General features: G+C 44.9%; 1 pseudogene; it reads right to left on the bottom strand.

The window, feature by feature from the left end:
- Positions 1-4,265: 4,265 nt before the first annotated feature.
- On the bottom strand, positions 4,266-5,802 carry LOC123450502 (annotated as a pseudogene).
- Positions 5,803-8,386: the final 2,584 nt, after the last annotated feature.

Raw genomic sequence — 8,386 nt, 5'->3', positions numbered from 1 at the left:
TGCATGGGAGCCACCTTTGGGCACAAGCCAATAGTGCGCCCCCTTGGATGCACGATGTTAGCTTGTGGGTCCCACATGGCTCTGGCTGACGTGATTCCAATGTTGAAAATTCCTTTAAATCAAAAAAACACTGAAAGTTTACCTAGAACTTTCGCTCCATTTCCTCAACTCTCTGTATTGAAGAAAACCCCACATGGATCCTTTTGGTAACCTATCAGAGGGGGAAATCATCACCATTGGCCATCTTAATCATCCCGACGGAGGCCATGATGAGTATGGATTAGTTCACCCTCAGGGTGAGGGTATGTACATGTAGCTATGTCTTTGATCTCTTTCTGTCGTGTTCTTGAGATGTCACGATAATGACGTATCGCAAGCTTTTTTAATATAGTTGGATTATATCGTGTTCGTTCCTTGCCATCTAAATCTGACGAATTGAATCTTTCCCCTTGAGATTTTGTTATGTTGGATTGAATATTGAATTTGAGATCACTTGATGTATGTCTTGTACGTGGATAGATGTGGTGAAAATGAGTGTTCTATTGATTCAGTTGGTATATGTTTTGGTACTCAACTTGTGGATTCCTGAGGTGAGATTGGGGTAATCTATGCATAGGGGTTGATACACGTTTTTGTCGTACTTTCCCCGATAGAAATCATGGGGTACTCTTTGAAGTTCTCTATGTTGGATTGAATATGATGAATCCAAAATTGCTTGATGCATGTGGAATAATTAACCCACAGATACTTGAGGTGACATTGGAGTATCCAGTTGACATTAGGGTTGATTGATATGTATAATAGGTGTTATTCTAGTACGAACTATGGGGCTCTTTGTGACACTTATAGGAATAGTTCAAAGATTGATCGGACATAATAAGTGTGAGCCGGTTCACTGCCTACACCAACTTCTTCTTATGTTCTCCGCTAATAGGAACTTTGGAGTGATTCTTTGTTGCACGTTTTTTTGCGGGGTATTTGTTGCACTTTGAGGGATGATCATATGATTCTATTATGTTAGTAGTGTTGAGAGATTGCACTGGTGAAAGTATGAACCCTAGGCCTTATTTCCAAGCATTTACATAATGTTTTTCTTGTTGTTTACCACTTGTTACATCGTTGTTTTTATTTATTCATATAGTAAAAAAATCAATTTCTACCATCCTTACTACACTTTATCAACAACTGTTCACCGAACTAGTGCACCTATACAATTTTCCATTGTATTGGGTGTGTTAGGACACAAGAGATTTGTTGTACTCGATACCAGGGTTTGTTTGAGAGAGACCATATTTATCCTACACCTCCCATGAATTGATAAACATTAGGTCATCCACTTGAGTGAAATTTGCTGATGGCCTACAAAACTCTACACTTGGAGGCTTAACAACATCTACAAGAATAAAGTTGCATAGTAGACATGAGTGGCACCCATCCCGGCGTCCCGGTCACCTCAAGCTCCTCCCACTCGCCATCTCACCTGCCTCGGCGTCCTCGTCAAGACAACATGTCGTCCCCCTCCTCCTTCGCTCCCTCCTTCCCTTCCAGGGCACGCCCGAGTACCGCTCATGGACTCCATCCATGGAGTGCCCCATCATTGCAATATAAGGCACTTCCAATTGCCCCTCTTGGATTCCTTCACCATCCCTCCCGCCTAAGAACCTCCTGGACTGACATGCCTAACCTTTCAAGCCCTCCACCCGCCCCCATGGCCGACCCCTTCCCGTCTGCCTCTCTGGAAATGCAAGCAAACTGGGCCCTTCTCCCACTCTACCCCCACCATGATGTTGCCCTAGCCACTGTGGAAGTCCGGGTATCCCCAGACCTCCCACCCCACGGTCGTTCCATACTCCCCAGTGATGCCCGACTCCACCATCGGCGCTCCCAACAAACCGCTCGATCGTTGTGGCCCCCGTAACCATTGCGACCAACCACGAATATGACATGGATGGGGCATCCGCCTAGACCACTGGCTCGATTCCTGGTGCAACGGAGTGGCTAGAAACACGATGTCCCACACCCCTTCAATCTACTATCGTGAGGAAGAGGAAGTAAACATTGGAGAGAAGGAGTCGCATGTAAGACACCCAAGGGTCGGGCCTAGCCATTAAGTAGAGGTAGTTTCTGAAGAAGTCGACTTTGGAAAATGAAGGCGCATTTTGCAAATACGCCTTCGACGTGGTAGGCTTCGCGCACGCGGCCTGTCTGCCGGGCCATTCGAGTGCGCTATGGGGACCTCGACTCATAAGTCGTGATCACTAAATGTACGTGTACAGTGATCCGAGAGATCAATGCTCACGGAACGCACAGAAACCGAATAACAAGTGTCTTACATCCATTATGTACCGTTTTACTTGAATATGGCCTTTATGGCCAAGTCTTCGTATATTTGCAGTGGAAAATATTCATAGAGTGCGTGAATCCATACCATCTGCCTTAACCCTATAGGCATTCTGACTGGGAAGCGTCCTAGTTCGCACTATGTTGCCAAGGTATTCTTCACCTTGAATGATTACGTTGAATGTACTTGCAAGAAACGCATGTTTGGAACTAGGAAATAACAATGCATGATATGTCACTAAGTAGGTAAGTTGCAAAAAGCTAGCTTTGAGTGCAATGTCATGATCACTCAACCTATAAAAGCATGCATCAACAGGTTTCAGAGATCCATACGAACAAGTTATAGATAACACCATAAGCAAGGGTTGAACAACACATGTTCATTCATCATGTCAAGTCATCTGACTTTCTCAAGTATCATCTTTCTATCTCACACACACACCAACTTTGTGAAAATATCTGGACATAGTCTAAGAAGCCCTACCCAACTGTCCTGAATCATGGACACGACTATTCGAATAGTTTTACAATATCCAGAGGTTGAGTGTTGTACCTGCAAGACTCGGGGAATTTATGTGTCATCCATGACACGCGGTATACTACATACCCAAAGTAAGCACTAGAACAATGCCTTTCCCTTGGCGACACTAAACGAAGAGTCCAACCGTTGGTGCCATCCTTGGTGATGTACATTATACGAGCCTCGCTCATGATCGTGCCATCCATTAGGAAACGAAAGGGTGTGCACGGTGTCTATGAAATCATCCCATGGTCACCCCACGAGGCACGACCCCATATCGAGAATGACCACGTAACTCCTGCCACTAGTAATGTGGGCTCTATCACTACTAGGAAAAGGGCTATAGATGATATAGACACTAATGGCGCACCAGACAAGTAGTGCGCCACTCCTATATAGCAGTGGCGCACCATGTGCAGGTGTGCCATTAGTGTGATGGACACTAATGACGGACCACACACTCGGTGCGCCAGTACTATATTATTTTTGTAAAATTGCTAATGGCGCACTGGGGCAGGGGTTACTAATGGCGCACCAGCCGGTGGTTCGCCATTAGTAGTTTTGCAAACCCTCCTCCAATACGCCGAATCCCGCGACCAAGGTAGGCATCCGCAGCCGCCCCCGTCGCCGTGCCATCCAGCCCCTCCTCCTGCAGCCACCCTACCCTCCCTCCGTACCCAGGGGGTCCCGGCCTCGCCCTCGCCCTGACTCCCCGCCGGCTGGCCCCGGCGACCGGACGAGGAAGCCCGGCAGCGCCGCCAGCGGAGGGTTCATTGTCGTCGCCCGGTCCTAGATTCACGTGATCCACGCGAATCCGGCCCCCGTCGCCTCCCCGCGCCCGTCGCCCGTCGCTCGCTCGTCGCCTCGTCATCGGTGGTGGTGGATCCGCCCTCCCCCTCCCTCCGCGTCGCCCAAGTCGAGCTCCTCCTCCTCCCCTCTCCCTAAGTTGGATGAGGGGGAGGGAGGACGACATGTCGCTCGTCAATGGCAGCGCCGTGCCGCTGCGCGTCCCCGAGGCCGCCGCCGGCCCGGCCGTGCTGGTGAAGAACCTCTACCTCTCTTGCGACCCCTACGTGCACGGCCGGATGCGGGACGTCCACGGCTCCTACATCCCCCCGTTCAAGCCCGAATTTGTCAGTCCTTTTTCCACTTTGACTGCTCTTTCTTCTTGTTGTTGGTTAATTCCTGTTTACTGTCCAGAGAAATTTTATTGTGTCAAAGGTTATAGAAGGGCTGGGCATGGCGAGAGTGGTGGAATCCACTCATCCGGGGTTCGTCGCCGGCGACATTGTTTAGGAATTGACTGGCTAGGAGGAATACAGCCTGATTGACAAGCCTGAACAGCTGAACAAGATTCAGCAAAGCGACATACCACTCTCCTACCATCTGGGGCTTCTCGGTTAGTTTCTTGCTGCTATTTTACTTATCCGGTTGAATCCTGAAGCATCCACAGTATGTATCATGAGTGAAGATATGCAACCATGTGAAGGACAACACCTACTCCACTTCATTACTTTTAGAAAGTCTTCCCCTGCAAACATGCTTTAAACACTCATTGTATCTTATTTTTCTGCTTCGAATTCATAATAACTCTTTGCTAAGCATACCTCGTGGTTAGGCAGCTTCTCAATGCAGTGCTCGAATATCATCCTTATAACTTTGATGCTTGCAAGCCTCACCTTGACGACAAATTTATCACCACTCTGACAGCACAAGAAAATACAGAATGGAATTCAGATCTGAAGATAATCCATGACAGTATATGTTGAAGTCTGAACTAGTAATGTTACTGGTTTCATGGTACTGCAACAAGTATCTTAACTTCTTTTATTTTTTGCTCAACATAGGAAAGGAGGGCATTACTCTGAAAGGCGCGAAGTACTTGAGGTTCATCTGAGAGAGGGCCAGTGACTCACCGCTGCGAGCTACTGCATCTGCACTTATTCCTACGCTCTCAAGCAGCTCATGACGACCTACTCAATTTGAAAGCATAGGACCCAATGAGAGATGTCGATATGCTATATAAACTACAACCATGCTTTGTTGTGATGGTATGGAATGTTATCTAATAAGATAAGAATTTATATAAATTTCATTCTAGAATAATTTATATACATTTCAATCTAGAATGAGTACGAGTTCTTAAGACGACATCTGAATCATGTTTACTGACCAAGTGTGCAACAATGAGAGATTCAGCTAGAATTTGGTCTGAGCTCACCATGTTGGCAGTAGCTAGCATAGATAGCATTGTTGACAACTCAGTACTGGTTGAATTCATAGTCGCGCACCTTCATCTCAACTTCGAAAAACTTATCCACTCTGAAAAATCAGAAGGACCAGAGACAATGTGACACACTCACATCCATGTGCATTCCAAACATAACTCAAGGAACATAGCATAGTTTTCAGTATATATCATGCACAGATACCAAAACCGTGTAGTTCACTGGCAAAATCATTGATACCTCTTTCCTTCTTTCAAAAAACCACCTATGTCTGACGCTACTTGACAGACATAGTTCGCAGCAATAGATAACAAATGTGGAAGCACCGCGCACAACATCAATTAGTTAAGACATGGATATGCAAGCGCATGTACCACATGATCAGCAGAATTGGCCAAAACCCCTTTCCAGTTTGCATCCGACACGCTACAGAGCACGGGCGATGACTATGATGCTCGCTGACACGAAATTTGACTGGCAGACTTGGGAGTTGGGACGAACCTCAGACAGGCGTAGATGCTGGCTGCTGGGCGGAGACGGCGAGGGGGCGGCATAAGCCTTGGGTGGCTGTGGATACGAGCGCCGTCCGGCGGAGCGGTGCGGGGCGACCCGCCGCCCAGCTTCCCCTTCCCGCTTCGGGAAGCATTGCAAGGTAAACAGATGCAAAAAAGCGGGGCTGTTACTGTGTGAAGGTGCGTACTCTTCCCCACGCATGCTCTGTCTTCATTTGAAAGCTTAGACATGCTTTTTTTTCTCTGATCCTGATTGAGGCTAGCTGACTCTTCTTCTTCCTAAAGCACAAGGTCAGGTGCACCTCATATTGCAAGTGCCTAGGGTGTGATAATCCCAAGGGGGCCAAACGGAGTGAGTACACAGCACTCTCCTCTTTCATGAGTGTTTTCTTGCATAACCTACCATGCTCGTGTGATTTCCATTGTTCTGCGTGTACAAAGCAGGTGAGTCGAACACCGGATCAGGAAGTGCTGATGGCGTAAGCAACATACCTGATGAAGGAGTGCACACGACCACACCATCAATTACTGAACCAGGTCAGGTTGATACTACCAGCATGGCATATTGTCTGGATCAACCCTCACGGCCTATGAGCGAGTGACGAGGATTCTAGGTAACTGAGGTAAGTTTGCGCCTCCGCTTATCTGTGCAGTTTGCTGGGAGAAATCAATGGTCAGTTGAGATTTAGTAACCCTGGTGATCTACTCCTTTTGACTTGTCCTGTCCAAACATGAGGAATCTTCAAGAATGATGGAAAAGGAGATGGGTTACCAAAACTCACTGAAAGTGCTGTTATTGTTGACATGTCTTTATCATCTGATGTCCTTTAAGGCCTAAAGGGTTGTTCCTCGACTATTCCTTTTCATTGTCAGAACTCAGTAGTGTCATATGCAGGAGGAAATTTGAAACAAGTAGATTACAGCATTGCTTAGCACTCATTTTGTTGTACAATGACGTTGATGAAGTCCTTTTGTTGTTAGTTGCTACTGTCAAAGACCATGATGCTTGCATCGTCCTCACATCCACCAATACACAGACAATTTCATCTCAGACTGAACTAAATATAAAGGAGCATCAGGCCACAACAGTTATTCAATCAGCCTTTCGAGCATTCTTGGTATTATATTCTATCTTTGATTACCATGTTATTATTGACAATTGAAAACAAAATCATGCAAAACATTGCATTTTGTAACGTGCTCAGGATTCCGATTTAGGCCTGCAACTTGGTAAATGCCACAAAATGTTTAGTGATCATTGAAAAATAATAATGGATGAAAATAAAGGGGAAATCGGATTCATGTGATCTCTATCCCTTTGGTTATGAATGACAAAGTTCTAGTATATTCTTCATAAAGAAGATCTGTAGTGGAACATGATTGATTGATTCCATTAGTGAAAGAATTAGCAAAGTAAATAGATACATCTCTCCACGATATGTTAACTTAAATATTTGAGATGAAAGATATTAAGCTTCAATGTACTTGCTCTGAACATGAATATAGAAGGCACAATGATCAACATGGTACTAGAATTGTCTAAATTGCCCCTAATTAATATTTGTCAATACATTCGATGCAACTGCTCTCTGTTCCACCATAACCTAATAGCACCAGCATCATCAAATAATATGTGAAAGGAAATGCATGCATGTATGTGAAGTAGACAAGCAATGAGTGTACCACCGAGAGGTTCTTCTTTCTCTACTCCTATCTATTTATCAATAGAAATCTCTATGATTTTCAAGTGTTGTCATTTGCTAGAGGTTGTTCTTTTCGCCTCTGCATCATTAGCATTGTTGCTCAAAACATGTAAGTAGAGACCCATTTGTCATGTTGATGATTTCATCTTGTAGGTTGCCACGCGGATGCTCTTTGGACTACGATATGGACATGAAGACATTTGTTTTAGTGCCAAATATTACTTACTAATGCCCGTAAAGTATCGTTCTGTATTATATTTGCTATGGAGCTATGTATGTATGGATGCTATGGAACTATATGTATATATGGATGCTATGGAATTTTGGATGTATGGATGCTATGGAATTTTGATATATGGATCATGAAATTTGTTATGCAACTTCGCATATATGTTATGTGTTGTGGATCAGTAAAACTATTGGGCACATATTATGTATTATATATTATATATATATGTTATGTGCTGTTGAATTAGTGGTTTTGAAACAAAACATATATATGCCAGAATACCAGATACTAATGGAGCACCATGGGCTATACTAATGGCGCACTGCCTGGTGTGCCATTAGTATACCAGATACTAATGGCGCACCTGTGGTGCGCCATTAGTAAAAAATTCTAATGGCGTGATGCTAGTGGCGCACCTTCAGTGTGCCATTAGTAGCCAAAACAGGTGTGCCACTAGCATGCCTTTTCCTAGTAGTGTGTGCTTGTACCGACCAAAGTAATCAACAAAACCCCATGCCATAAAGGGGTATTTTGGTCGCACATGTCAGGTTGGATTGATTGATAAATCTTAAATCTAATTCATTTTAGAAAACTCACACCCAACTTGCTCGGGTAAACCACTTCTGTAACACCCAAGATGTGATCCTATCCTTATTTTGGCAGGAGGGCCTCGACATGGATAGAATTGAGTATATGGAATTGTCTTACACTCTCCACAAGCTACAACAAAATCACCTCAAATACAACAATACATTCAATCACCAAGTAGAAGAGCAGGCTCCGACTACTGACGAAATTAGACCAATAAAATGACGCCCATCCTTGCTATCGCAGGCTACCGGCCTGGAACCCTT

Source organism: Hordeum vulgare, chromosome 4H (assembly GCF_904849725.1).
Source record: "Hordeum vulgare subsp. vulgare chromosome 4H, MorexV3_pseudomolecules_assembly, whole genome shotgun sequence".
Classification (NCBI taxonomy): Eukaryota; Viridiplantae; Streptophyta; class Magnoliopsida; order Poales; family Poaceae; genus Hordeum; species Hordeum vulgare.
This window is presented reverse-complemented; position numbering and strand designations above follow the sequence as displayed.